At 44.4% G+C, this 14402-nt stretch overlaps 1 long non-coding RNA gene across 4 annotated transcripts; it reads left to right on the forward strand.

Annotated features, from left to right (window-relative positions):
- The first annotated feature begins 10547 nt into the window (after positions 1-10547).
- On the forward strand, positions 10548-14224 carry LOC119326289. 4 transcript variants are annotated; one of them, XR_005157892.1, is made up of 6 exons: positions 10548-10677; positions 10827-11081; positions 11287-11963; positions 12091-12558; positions 12958-13245; positions 13327-14224. It is a non-coding gene; the product is annotated as an uncharacterized LOC119326289 (long non-coding RNA). The 4 variants fall into 4 exon arrangements; XR_005157893.1 differs by having other exon boundaries at positions 12091-12537; positions 13327-14223; XR_005157894.1 differs by having other exon boundaries at positions 12091-12229; positions 13327-14223.
- Positions 14225-14402: the final 178 nt, after the last annotated feature.

A 14402-nucleotide genomic window follows, 5' to 3' on the forward strand; every position in this document is an offset into this window, starting at 1 on the left:
AGAGGATGATGCAGCACAGTAGCGTAAGTATTTCCCTCAGTTTTTGAGAACCAAGGTATCAATCCAGTAGGAGGTCACGCGCAAGTCCCTCATACCTGCACAACACGATAGCAACTCGCAACCAACGCTTAGGGGTTGTCAATCCCTTCACGGTCACTTACAAGAGTGAGATCTGATAGAGATAATATTTTTGGTATTTTTGATAGATAGATGCAAAGGCAAAGTAAAAACAAAGCAAGTAAATAAAGTGATATAGGTTGATATGATGAGAATAGACCCGGGGCCATAGGTTTCACTAGTGGCTTCTCTCAAGAGCATAAGTATTCTACGGTGGGTGAACAAATTACTGTTGAGCAATTGACAGAATTGAGCATAGTTATGAGTATATCTAGGCAATGATCATGTATATAGGCATCACGTCCGTGACAAGTAGATCGAAACGATTCTGCATCTACTACTATTACTCCACTCATCGACCGCTATCCAGCATGCATCTAGAGTATTAAGTTAAAAACAGAGTAACGCTTTAAGCAAGATGACATGATGTAGAGGGATAAATTCATGCAATATGATAAAAAAAACCATCTTGTTATCCTCGATGGCAACAATACAATACGTGCCTTGCAACTCTTTCTGTCACTGAGTAAGGACACCGCAAGATTGAACCCAAAGCCATGCACTTCTCCCATTGCAAGAACTACCAATCTAGTTGGCCAAACCAAACGGATAATTCGAAGAGACTTGCAAAGATAACTCAATCATACATAAAAGAATTTAGAGAAGAATCAAATATTTTCCATAGATAATACTGGATCATAAACCCACAATTCATCGGTCTCAACAAACACACCGCAAAAAGAAGATTACATCGAATAGATCTCCACAAGAGAGGGGGAGAACATTGTATTGAGATCCAAAAAGAGAGAAGAAGCCATCTAGCTACTAGCTATGGACCCGAAGGTCTGAAGTAAACTACTCACACTTCATCGGAGGGGCTATGGTGATGATGTAGAAGCCCTCCGTGGTGGATGCCCCCTCCGGCGGAGCTCCGGAACAGGCCCCAAGATGGGATCTCGTGGATACAGAAGGTTGCGGCGGTGGAATTAGGTTTTTTGGCTCCCCCTTGATCATACGGGGATACGTAGGTATATATAGGAGGAAGGAGTACATCGATAGAGCTCCGAGGGTCCCAGTCTCGTGACCTCCTCGGAAGCTTCTTGGAGTAGGGTCCAAGTCTCCTGGATCACGTTCGGTTGGAAAATCACGATCCCAAAGGTTTCATTCCGTTTGGACTCCGTTTGATATTCTGTTTCTTCAAAATACTGAAAAAGGCAAAAAAACAACAATTTTGGGTTGGGCCTCCAGTTAATAGGTTAGTCCCAAAAGTAATATAAAAGTGAAAAATAAAGCCCAATATAGTCCAAAACAGTAGATAAAGTAGCACGGAGCAATCAAAAATTATAGATATGTTGGAGACGTATCACCAGCCACCTGTGTGCGAAGCACGTCGGTAGAACCAGTCTCGCGTAAGTGTACGCGTAATGCCGGTCTGGCCTGCTTCATCCAACAATACTGCCGAATCAAAGTATGACATGCTGGTAAGCAGTATGACTAGTATCGCCCACAACTCACTTGTGTTCTACTCATGCATATAACATCTACGCATAAACCTGGCTCGGATGCCACTGTTGGGGAACGTAGTAATTTCAAAAAATTCCCTACGCACACGCAAGATCATGGTGATTCATAGCAACAAGAGGGGAGAGTGTCGTCCATGTACCCTCATAGACCGTAAGCGGAAGCGTTATGACAACGCGGTTGATGTAGTCGTACGTCTTCACCATCGACCGATCCTAGTATTGAACATACAGCACCTCCGTGATCTGCACACGTTTAGCTCGGTGACGTCCCATGAACTCACGATCCAGTAAAGCTTCGAGGGAGAGTTCCGTCAGCAAGACGGCGTGATGACAGTGTTGATGAAGCTACCGATGCAGGGCTTCGCCTAAGCACCGCTGCGATATGACTGAGCTGGATTATGGTGGACGGGGCACCGCACACGGCTAAAAGATCAATGATCAACTTGTGTGTCTTGGGGTGCCCTCCTGCCCCCATATATAAAGGAGCAATGGGGGGAGGCGGCCGGCCTAGGAGGAGGGCGCGCCAAGGGAGGAGTCCTACTCCCACTAGGAGTAGGACTCCCCTTTCCTAGTAGGAGTAGGAGAAGGGGGAAGGGAAGGAGAGGAGGAGAAGGAAGGAGGGGGTGCCGCCCCTCCCCCCTAGTCCAATTTGGACTAGTCTTGGGGGGGGCGCGACCCAGCCCTAGCCAGCCCCTCTCTCTCCCCCCCCTAAAGCCCATTAAGACCCATATGCTCCCCGGGGGGTTCCGGTAACCTCCCGATACTCCGGTATTTATCCGGTGACCCCCGGAACCCTTCTGGTGTCCGAATATAACCTTCCAATATATCAATCTTTATGTCTCGACCATTTCAAGACTCCTTGTCATGTCCGTGATCTCATCCAGGACTCCGAACAACCTTCGATACATCAAAACACATAAACTCATAATACTGATTGTCACCGAACGTTAAGCGTGCGGACCCTACGGCTTCGAGAACTATGTAGACATGACCGAGACATGTCTCCGGCCAATAACCAATATCGGAACCTGGATGCTCATATTGGTTCCTACATATTCTACAAAGATCTTTGTCGGTCAAACCGCATAACAACATACGTTGTTCCCTTTGTCATCGATATGTTACTTGCCCGAGATTCGATCATCGGTATCTCAATACCTAGTTCAACCTCGTTACTGGAAAGTCTCTTTACTCGTTCCATAGTGCATCATCCCGCAACTAACTCATTAGTCACATTACTTGCAAGGCTTATAGTGATGTGCATTACCGAGAGGGCCCAGAGATACCTCTCCGACAATCAGAGTGACAAATCCTAATCTTGATCTATGCCAACTCAACAAGTACCATCGAAGACACCTGTAGAGCACCTTTATAATCACCCAGTTATGTTGTGATGTTTGGTAGCACACAAAGTGTTCCTCCAGTATTCAGGAGTTGCATAATCTCTAGTCATAGGAACATGTATAAGTCATGAAGAAAGAAATAGCAACAAACTAAACGATCAAGTGCTAAGCTAACGGAATGGGTCAAGTCAATCACATCATTCTCTAATGATGTGATCCCGTTAATCAAATGACAACTCATGTCTATGGTTAGGAAACACAACCATCTTTGATTCAACGACCTAGTCAAGTAGAGGCATACTAGTGACATTATGTTTGACTATGTATTCACACATGTACTAAGTTTCCAGTTAATACAATTCTAGCATGAATAATAAACATTTATCATGATATAAGGAAATATAAATAACAACTTTACTATTGCCTCTAGGGCATATTTCCTTCACCCACCCCCTGGGCGCGCCCCTGCCTCGTGGGCCCCTCGATCATTGTCTCGTGTTGATTCCACTTTCCAAAATTCATAAATATTCCAAAAATATTCTTCGTCAGTTTTTATCCCGTTTGGACTCCGTTTGATATGGGTTTTTTGCTAAACAAAAAACATGCAACAAACAGGAACTGGCACTGGACACTGGATCAATATGTTAGTCCCAAAAATAGTATAAAAAGTTGCCAAAAGTATATGAAAGTTGTATAATATTGGCATGGAACAATCAAAAATTATAGATACGATGGAGACGTATCATTGACCCATATTTTCTTTCATACTGGACCAATGGCTTGCCATTTCTTTAATTAAGACATAAATATTATAAGCATTCACAACATAGGGAAAGAACCTCACTCTCGCGGGATCCTTGAGATCTTTGTTCATTACAGAACCACAAGTTCTTAGCGCCCACCAGCACCCACAAAATTATTTTCAGCTAGCACACCTAATGGGATGTAATTCTTAATGAGAAATGTTGCATGGTAGTGACAGATTTGGATTTGTCATTTGGGACCCACGAGGAAAAGGCCTATCCAAGGCGGTGCCGACTCAGCCGTAAACATTGAGAAACCTGGTTTTAAAATTACTGTAAATCCAAAACTCGCCTCAAAATCATGAAACTTGGCATGGTATTATTACATAGCACCAACATGTTGTTGTAAGAAAATAATCCAATTTGGGACAAGTTTTGGTACAAACTTCTTACAAACCGGAGCTTCTCTCAAAAAGGCTCATGGTTCCGGGAGGAACCTTGTCACCTATGTGTGCGAAATGACATACGTTGTCTCTTTCCGCCTTGATTTATTTTACAGAGGCAACATGCAACTATAGTAATATGAAATTATTCAGGGCTCGTTTTGCCTTTTTATACATTATTTTAGTTTTCTAGGCATTTTGGAACATACTTTGGTGTGTGCAAAGGTCATGTGTGTACTAGCCACATATGTGTGTACATACTTTGCCTGTTTATGGAATGAAGTCCTTATAAGTTATAAGTACATATGTTGTTGTTCTGTGCAATGACATCGCACATGGGCCATACTAGAGAACCCGTTGGTGATGATTTCATCAATCGCTGACAATTGTATACCACCAAGCGTTTGCCTAGAACACACACGGCTTATTAGCAGCAATCATCTGTATTATTATCGGTCTTCGCCACATTTCTGATTACAGACCTGTTTGCCGCATATCACACACATCCTGTTACATTGAACCATTTCTGTTCTTTTGGCTCAAAGCAAACAGTTCATCCAAGTGGACCATATGTTGTATATCGCACACAACGACGGTTTCTTTTGTGTTGCCTAATCACAAACAGTTCATCCGACTGAACCGTATGATGTATATCGACCTTCATCTGGCTGCCTGTTTCTATTGTTCCTCCTTATCGCAAATAGTTAATTGAACTGAACCGTATGCCCTGCATTGCAAACGCAACTAAAATCTGAACCATGTTTGATGCATACGTCGTAGCAAACATTTTGCACCTTTTTGACGGGTTTTTACACCATCGTTTGCAATTAATGCATCACACACAGTTTCGTTGAAGGGTCTCTGATCGTAGTGTCGTGCTACCTCTTGAGTATGCGTTGGTTTTCCCTCGAAAAGGAAAGGGTGATGCAGCAAAGTAGCGTAAGTATTTCCCTCAGTTTTGAGAACCAAGGTACCAATCCAGTAGGAGATGACACACAAGTCACCTAGTCTGCACAAACAATCAAGAACCTTGCAACCAATGCGATAAAGGGGTTTTCAATCCCTTCACGGCCAATCACAAAAGTGAGATTTGATAGAGATAATAAAGTAAATATTTTTGGTATTTTTGTTGTATAGATTGGAAAGTAAAGATTGCAAAATAGTAACCGAGATGCGATATAAATAAAAGAGATGTAATATAATAGGAAAGAGACCCGGGGGCCATAGGTTTCACTAGTGGCTTCTCTCAAGATAGCATATATTATGGTGGGTGAACAAATTACTGCCGAGCAATTGATAGAAGAGCGCATAATTATGAAGACATCTAAGGCAATGATCATGAACATAGGCATCACGTCCGTGTCAAGTAGACTGAAATGATTTTGCATCTACTACTATTACTCCACACATCGACCGCTATCCAGCATGCATCTAGAGTATTAAGTTCATAAGAACGGAGTAACGCATTAAGCAAGATGACATGATGTAGAGAGATAAACTCAAGCAATATGATATAAACCCCATCTTTTTATCCTCGATGGCAACAATACAATATGTGCCTTGCTGCCCCTACTGTCACTGGGAAAGGACACCGCAAGATTGAACTTAATGCTAAGCACTTCTCCCATTGCAAGAAAGATCAATCTAGTAGGCCAAACTAAACCGATAATTCGAAGAGACTTGCAAAAATATCAAATCATGCATATAAGAATTTAGAGAAAAACCAAATAATATTCATAGATAATCAAGTTCATAAATCCACAATTCATCGGATCTCGGCAAACACACCGCAAAAGAATATTACATCGAATAGATCTCCAAGAACATCGAGGAGAACATGGTATTGAGAATCAAAGAGAGAGAAGAAGCCATCTAGCTAATAACTATGGACCCGAAGGTCTGTGGTAAACTACTCACGCTTCATCGGAGAGGCAATGGTGTTGATGTAGCATCCCTCCATGATCGATTCCCCCTCCGGTAGATCGTCGGAAAAAGGCCCCAAGATGGGATCTCACGGGTACAGAAGGTTGCGGCGGCGGAAAAGTGGTTTCGTGGCTCCCCCTAATGTTTCCAGGGTATAAGAGTATATATAGGCGAAAGAAGTACATCGGTGGAGCTACGAGGGGTCCACGAGGGTGGGGGCACGCCTACCCCCCCCCCTAGCGCGCCCTCCTGCCTCGTGGCTTCCTTGTAGAGTCCCAGACTTCAACTCCAAGTCTTCTGGATTGCTTTTGGTCCAAGAAAGATCCTCGCGAAGGTTTCATTCCGTTTGGACTCCGTTTGATATTCCTTTTCTGTAAAACACTAAAATAGGCAAAAAAACAGAAACTGGCATTGGGCCTCCGGTTAATAGGTTAGTCCCAAAAATAATATAAAAGAGCATATTAAAGCCCATTAAACATCCAAAACAGATAATATAATAGCATGGAACAATCAAAAATTATAGATACGTTGGAGATGTATCATGTCGCATTAGCAGCATCCTGTAGTAGTGTTGGGTCTCATCTACATCAACCAACAAGCTCGCAATTGATGACGATCATCCATCCTTTGACACCTTCAACCGGAAGCAAGGCTGGTTACCTCCGACTTCGTGAAAGGTTGAGTGTGACCAGGGTATCCATTATGTCACAAACTTTTCCTTGCCATTACCTTAGACCCACCATTCTCTGTGTACACTTTCACACCTATTGAGACTAGCTATCCAAGTATTGTCGGGCTTCACGAAAACTTGAGCACCTTATTAGTGGTAGCAATAGCATTAGCTTACTCCCATGCATATGTTACGATACTTGTCTCGCATATTTTGTTGAGGCTCAATAAGGACAGTGGAAAGGAAGAAAAAGTTCACAAAAAAAGATCTTCTAAGCAAGAAAAGGAGAACCACAAATTATAAGCAAAGGAGTTGAGCATCAAAAGAGATACTTATGGATATGATATTTGGAAAGGAAACACTATGCTTGCATGTATAGGTTGGTGCCAAGTAGCGAGCGTTTTCACATGTGCAATCAAGTTAGCGTCTCTCCTAGTGTTTGTACAACAAGAGCTTAGTCTTCATTAGGCGATTTTGTATTACTCATCCCTATAGTTGTAGAAGTTCGACCGTGTGTGTTTCTTTTATTGCCCTCTTCTACTTTTTCCCTCGACTATAGGTTCATCTTTGATGGCTATGATTTGCGGTGACTGGCAGCATTGGTAGGCGTCAGACACAGGTGACGAGAGACATGATTTGGGGAATGCGAGTGCGAGTGAAGATTCCCAAGTGGAGAGAAGAGGGAGGAGGAAGTTCATGTGACTGTACAAGAGTGTCTTGCAATTTGGGCCCACTTGCCAGCGCAGAAATAAATGTTAGCACATACTGTGAACCAACAATGTCTTGGGACTCAAACAAATGACATGGGCAATGCAAGCATGAAATAAATATAAATTAGAAAGGCAGGTAAGAAAGTGCAAAACTAGGTGATATATTTCACGATACAAAACTTGGAACTGGACATACAGTTGGTAATGCTTGATTTCACCTCATGTCACTTGAGAGTACAAGTGAGGAAACATGGAGAAAGCAAGTTTCATCGAAAGTAACTTGACAATACAAATGTAAGGTAGAAAAACGAGGATAATGCAATATTCATCAGACGTAAATTTTACAGGAGAAGATATGGAAAAACAAGATTATAGGAGCATGCGATGATTGATAAGTGCCCGACGAAGAATCATTGCATTGGCAAGGATGAAATCGTAATGGTATATGTAAGGAAAATTTTCCGTAGGAACGAGGAACATTTTGAAGATTCACTTGAAGGTCGCGATGAAGAAAATTCCAGAGGAATTTGCTTAGGAATTGCGAACGAGGATGATTTACGGCGGGATAGAACATTAAAAGGTGATCTGTGATCTTATGAGAACTTGGACACAAAGATAAGTGGACGGGAGTAAAATGAATTGAAAAAGAAGAGGGCATCACGATTGGAAGGAAGAACACAGATCACCGCAATGGGAAGTGTGGGGAAGGTTGTCAGTGGAACAAGTGTACCGAGGAAGAAGATGAATATATGTGATGGAGGGAAGAGGATTTAACAGAAAGACAACTCTGAAGGAGAAAGAACAAGATGGGAGCGGGAAAAAGAGGTATTTACCCAAAACCACCACACTTGGGCTAGGGTAACAATTTAGTATCACTTTCAGACAAGGCACGAGTAACCACCTTTTTGTGCCCAGCAACTAATGGAGAGCACCCATCATCTGATTTGCTCACAAAAACAATTGGTTTGACCTATTGGGCCTACCTGTCGGGCTGATGTGGTGAAGACCAAAAATTTGACCAATTGATGCGGCAAATGAGACTTGGTCCCCACATGTCAATGACCGGAAGGTCTTCTTCATATCACTCTTTCGATGGGACATTCCATCGAGCACCTTCTGGGCGTCCAGAGAGCGGCGACGTGCTTCCCGCGCCCTAAGCCCTAGTCTGCTCACCGCAGATGTCGCCATGGGTGCTTTGCTCTCAGGATGTATGAAGCTCGTCACTGGCCCCTGAGTGCTCTGCCTGGTCCAGAGCAGTGCGGTGAGGCCCTTGCTGAGCTGCGGGTCGGAGTTAGCCTAGAACCTGACGCAAACGGAGGGCTCCACCTCCGGCGCGTCGTGGACCATGAGCTGGGTGGGACGCATCCCCAGACGTTGTTGGCATCCTTTTCTCATCGTCTAGTACAGGGGAGGAAGTCGAGCGGCGTAGGCGAGGAGTTGCTTGTAGGGGTGCGCTTATGGGGCGAATAGTTAAGGAGACAAACAGGGGTGGAAGTGGGGGCAGCGAACGCCAAGGGCGGCAGCAAGGCAGCGGCCTGGGAGACAGGGTGGATGGGCGTGCGGCACGACTGCCGCCAGCGGGCCCTTCCCGCGCCTCCTCCCTTTCCTCCCAAAGGCCATCTTCCATCATAGCACCTGCGCGCTTGCCTCCGCTCCGGACCGAAGAGACGAGGAAGAAGAAAATAAAAGGAGAAAGACGATGAGTGGCTGACTGGTGGGGCCCCCGTCCACCTCAGTTGGTCAAATATTGACATGGATTAGTCTTCGCCATGTCAGTCTGACAGGTGGACCCAATCAATCAATTTTGCTGTTTTTGCAAGCAAAATCGACAATTAGTGCTCCGAGTTATAGGTTAAGCTGTTACCCTAGCCTCGGCTGTGGTGATTTTGCGTAAATAACTCGATAAAAAGAACATGCAAGAACAGTTGTACCAAGTACTAGCACACGATGGGCATGTATATCGTCTCACATACTGATCTCAATTTCCATCTGTTTTTCAGGAATTTTCTAGTCGAACCAAGCTTCCAAATCACGGCGCGGATGAACAGACTGGAGGTGCATCCCCGCCCCTGCGTATTACTCTCCATTTTCCATGCTCTTAGTAAATGTACCTTTGCTCGGTTGTATATTGATGTTGGATGCAATTTACAATGTTGATGTGGTGAAAGTTAATATTGTCGTTGGGTTCATATAACTAACAGCTGATGCATTTGTGGGCCGGAATGGCATGATCCTTTGTAGCAGCGGAAATCGAAAATGAGTTTAAAATGTAAAAAAAAAGGGAAGAGTGCATTCTCCACTTTCTTATCTCGAAAATGCGTAATATAGTGATGTCATGTGTCTGTTTCTTTGAAAAGGTGGGTTGGCCCTTAGGGAAAACAGTAGTGCCAGGTTCCATTGTGGAACAGTCGTTTGTCGGTGGCCCTTAGATCGTATCCAATCTCTCATGTCAATGAGTCAGTTAGAAAACAGCTCCAAATGAATCAGTGATTTCCCCTTTATTTGCCTCGGAGTGCAAGGGGAAACAAGAAAGTCATACTCAAGCTGATCACGATGTGCCATCCGATCTATGGAAGACTAGGAAGAAGAATTCTTCATCTTCGGTAATCCGGTAAGGTACTTTTGGAACACCAATGGGCATATTAGATTAATATTATTATATTCAAGTAAGAAAACTACACTTTAATATATAAACATAAGAATGGAAGAGAAAGAAAGAACCTGAGAAGGGAAGCGGCGATTTGGCGCCCGTTCTCAGCTGCACCTGAAATCGCGCATGTCCGTTTCAGGCTCGGGATGGGAACAAATCCAGCTGGCGTGGCAGGTGCGAGGGGCAGTAAATCGGGCATACAGCTGAATATAGTACAAAATAGTGCCGAAGACGTGGGGCCAAAGCGTAGCTGCGGAACGGACGGCGCGCGAGCGCGCACTGGGCCGTGGACCAGGACGTCACCATTTTAGGTGGGCCATGGATCAGATAATGGGCCCAGGACGGTACACGACATCTGAGCCGTCTGTCAGGCGGCGGGCCACCACACGTGCTCGTGTGAGGGCGAGAAAGGGCTGCCCCTCCCTTGGCCTAGTTCATTCTGGAAACCCTCGCCGCCACCCGGTTTGGGAGAAAACATCGATAGCGACGACTGCATCGGGTGCTTGCGGCGGCACTAGTTCTTCGCCGTCGACAAGCAGGGGATGGAAGCTACGGGTATGGAGTTCCTGCTTGATGCGGTCGACATGTTAGTCTGTACAGATATATGAAATTGTTATAGGGATTTGGTGAGCTAAGCTACAACAGACGCAATAGTGCCCTGACGAACTGCCCTTTTGTGCTGGTGATTGCCGTGGTTTTTTCAGGTTCCCATTGAGAGAGGAGTTCGATGAAAGCCTTGAACAGCCAGATCCGATTCCCCTCCTTGTCCTGCTAGAGAACGGGGCCAGAAATGCGGACCCTGGTGATTCAAATGTTGGGCCTGGGATCGCTCAGAAGGTGGGAGACGATGCCACAGGTGGAGCGGGTGAAGGTTTGCGCCGTCGGCGTGATGCATCTCCGACGAGGTCGGCCCAGTTGACCGACAAAGCAAATCCAGAGGCCCCTGGCTGGTCTAAAAGGTGTCAAGCAAAAAATCACACCAGTTTTTTTTTGTCCCTTTTAGTAGAACTATGTATGCAACTTCATATGCAGTACGCGTTCTATGTCCATAGGAAAAAGTTTCCTTTCTTAAAAATGTAGCTTACAGATTCGATGCAGTTATTCTAGGAAATTGCATAGGGAATGAGTGTGCTGAATATGAGCGTGTTGATTTAAAAAATCCAGGCTTCGTCTAGGCAGTGCGCAACCAAACAGAGCAATCATGTCCCTCCCGGATGAGCGCTCTGGAGCAGTCAATCCACAAGTATGTAGAGCAAACTGACAAGAGTGTAATACGGCCTGACAAAGGTTGTGAACCATGGGAGAGAAGGTGCACTGGCCTTCTCATTAGCACATTGTTACACCAAGGATTTGTTAAAGCAGCAGAGAGAAAACATTGTGAACCTGGGGGAAGTCTATATTATAATTGGTAGCTTTTTTGGTTGTGTTGAGAAGGTGCCATTCATGAAAAGGATTCTTAGTAATATTTGTGGAAAGATTACCGTGAACAAGCTGTGGATGATGTAAGGAAGACGCTGGAGGTGTTTGCTGGCATCCGTTCTACTGACCCTGGCTTCACCTATGTGGTTTTGACTGACAAGTCCATCAAGGCTAAAAGTCTCATGTGGGCTAATGGGAGCAGCAGAATGCAATACAAGTTATTTGGAAATGTGGTCACATTCGACACTACATACATGATATACCTTTATGACATGTCGTTTGGGTTATTGTCGGAGTTAACAACCATTTTCAGATCATTATTCTGGCAGGGGTGTTGATGCGGGATGAACAAGAAGAAAGCTTTCAATGGGTTTTCACGGATGACGGGAGGCTGTGCCCCAAAGAGAATACTCACATGTCAGGTTAATGGCCCAAGTTTTAAAAGCCTACCAGCCTAACTTTTAAATGCACTTGTATAAGGCAAAAATAATTAATTGCTACAAATTTTTTGGGTCTAAATAGTGCTGTTTTGTTTGCATACCAATGCAGGGCTATGGAGATGTCGATCAGTAAGATTTATCCAACTACTGTTCACCGGTGGTGCAGGTGGCATGTTCTGAAGAAAGCGAAGGAAACCCTGGGACTGCTATACACGAAGAAGAGCGACTTCCAGGCTGAATTTCAAAAGGTTGTGAACCACATGCTAACTCAAGATGAGTTTGAGGCGGCTTTGGGCTTCTTGTTGGATAAATGTAATCTGAGGAAGCACACGTACATGACCCAAATATATAAAACCAGGAAAAAGTGGGCACAACCGTACTTCAAGGGTGTGTTTTGCGCAAAAATAACGAGCACCCAACGCACTGAGAGCGCAAACCATGTGTTGAAGATGTACATGCCTCCTGCTAGCCCAATGCATGTTTACGTAGGCAGTACATGAGGTTGCAATTTGACCGCGAGGGTGAGGAAAGCTACGAGGAAAAGAGGACACTGATTGTAAGTACTCCCTCCGTCTAGGTGAGTAAGTCATCTTAGGTTGTGCACCGTGACCAAGGAGGAGGGGAAAACGAGAGACGTTAATGTTTATTTGCTAATTAATAGCATTGCATGCAATGAACTAGCCACTGCATGTTGTGTTTGGTAGTCTCAAGTCATTAAAAGCATGCACACCCCTCGTCTCTTATTGGTTGATATGTGAAGAAACAAGAAACGAGATAGAAGTTAATGCACCGCGCCTAAGTGTTTTGGGATTATTTGGTTTTCGTAAGATGACTTACACACCTAGACAGAGGGAGTATTTGTTTTGCAAAGTCTTGTTGATTACATTTGTGGAAGCTTCATCTACATTTCTTACATAGGACTTGTTCCGGTTGCCTGATACACTTATTTGGATGGTGCTAAATAAAAATATGGCAGGGCGGAGCCGTCAGGAGAACCAACCTTTGCAATAGAGTGGCACACAAGCAAAATCTACACTAGGAATATGTTTGAGGAATTTGGCCGCCTCCTAATTGAAGGGATGGCATACAATGTCACTGAAGTGGAGAGGTTCAGGAAATATATAACAGATCACAACAATGCAGCTAAAAGAGAAAAATGGAGCAGGGTTGAGTACGAGGTGACCGTAAATGAGACCAATCAGTATTCACTTGCGAGTGTGGCCAGTTTGAGCACACTGGGATGTTGTGCAGCCATGTCTTGAGTGTATGCTGGCATTTACATTTTTATATCTTAAATGCAAGCAATCTGAAAAATCTGAAATGCTAACGCTTCTGTATGGCATAGGTCATGGATATACTTCATCTGGAGGAAATCTCTAAGCACCATATTGTCGAGCGGTGGACAAAAGACGCAAGAGATATACTTCCGAAGCACTTGGTTCAGTACTAGAAAGACAATTCAGCAAACTTGTCATTCACATGCAGAAGCACAAAGCTATACCTTAAAGCCATGGAAGTCATGCGGATGGGCGATGCAAGTGTTGCATCTTTTGATCACATGTATGCTGGTCTCGAAGCTCTGCTAGTGAGTGGAGCACCATTGGCAGAGAAGAGGGATGGGTTGGCATTTGAGGATCGTTTGGATGGAACGGTAGGTGGAAGACTGCAAGGCAACATTGAGATTGCTTTTGTTGAAGGAGATGGTGCTGACCAGTGCCATAGTGGTGGGCAATCTGTTAGTGTGAATGCCCTCCAGGGCTTGGAGCTCCAAACAAGCATAGGGGGGCGGAAGGCCAGCAAACAACAGGGGGAAGGCACCTTATGAAGGTCTTAAGTAAACGAACCAGATCCTGCAGCATTTGTCGTCGCGAAGGTCATGAAAAGACCACGTGCCAGAGAGAGGGGTTGTGCCAAAAAAAACCGAGGAAACCTAGGAAATGCAAGAACTGCGGGATAGAAGGCCATCAACGAAATACATGCAAGAGGCCACTGGGTGTTGATGAGAACTGAGCTATGAATTTTTAGTTTGTAATGCGTGTTGTTGTTTAATCTGGGGATTTTCTAGTGTGTTTCAGTTGAGCACTGCTCCACGCTTGTACCTCAATCTGCAGGGGCGTGTTTCATGATGTATCTGATGGCAGCTGATATTTCTATAGTTGCCTGAACTCTGTTCGATTAGCAGATTTGCTTAAATAACGTTTTGTTTGCAGCGCTTGAACATGACAAAGTTTTATATGAATAATGTGTTGGATCACCCTTCCGAAAATGCTGTTTTGCATACATATGATAAATCATGGGATTATGTACTGAAATGGTACTCTATTGGCGGCGGAGATGGGGATGGCTAACCTGGGAGAAGAAGGTTGATTTGTTTCCGGAAATGGCTGGCTATGAGAGTTGGGTGGCGAACTGGCGATGGTG

Source organism: Triticum dicoccoides, chromosome 6B (assembly GCF_002162155.2).
Source record: "Triticum dicoccoides isolate Atlit2015 ecotype Zavitan chromosome 6B, WEW_v2.0, whole genome shotgun sequence".
NCBI lineage: Eukaryota > Viridiplantae > Streptophyta > Magnoliopsida > Poales > Poaceae > Triticum > Triticum dicoccoides.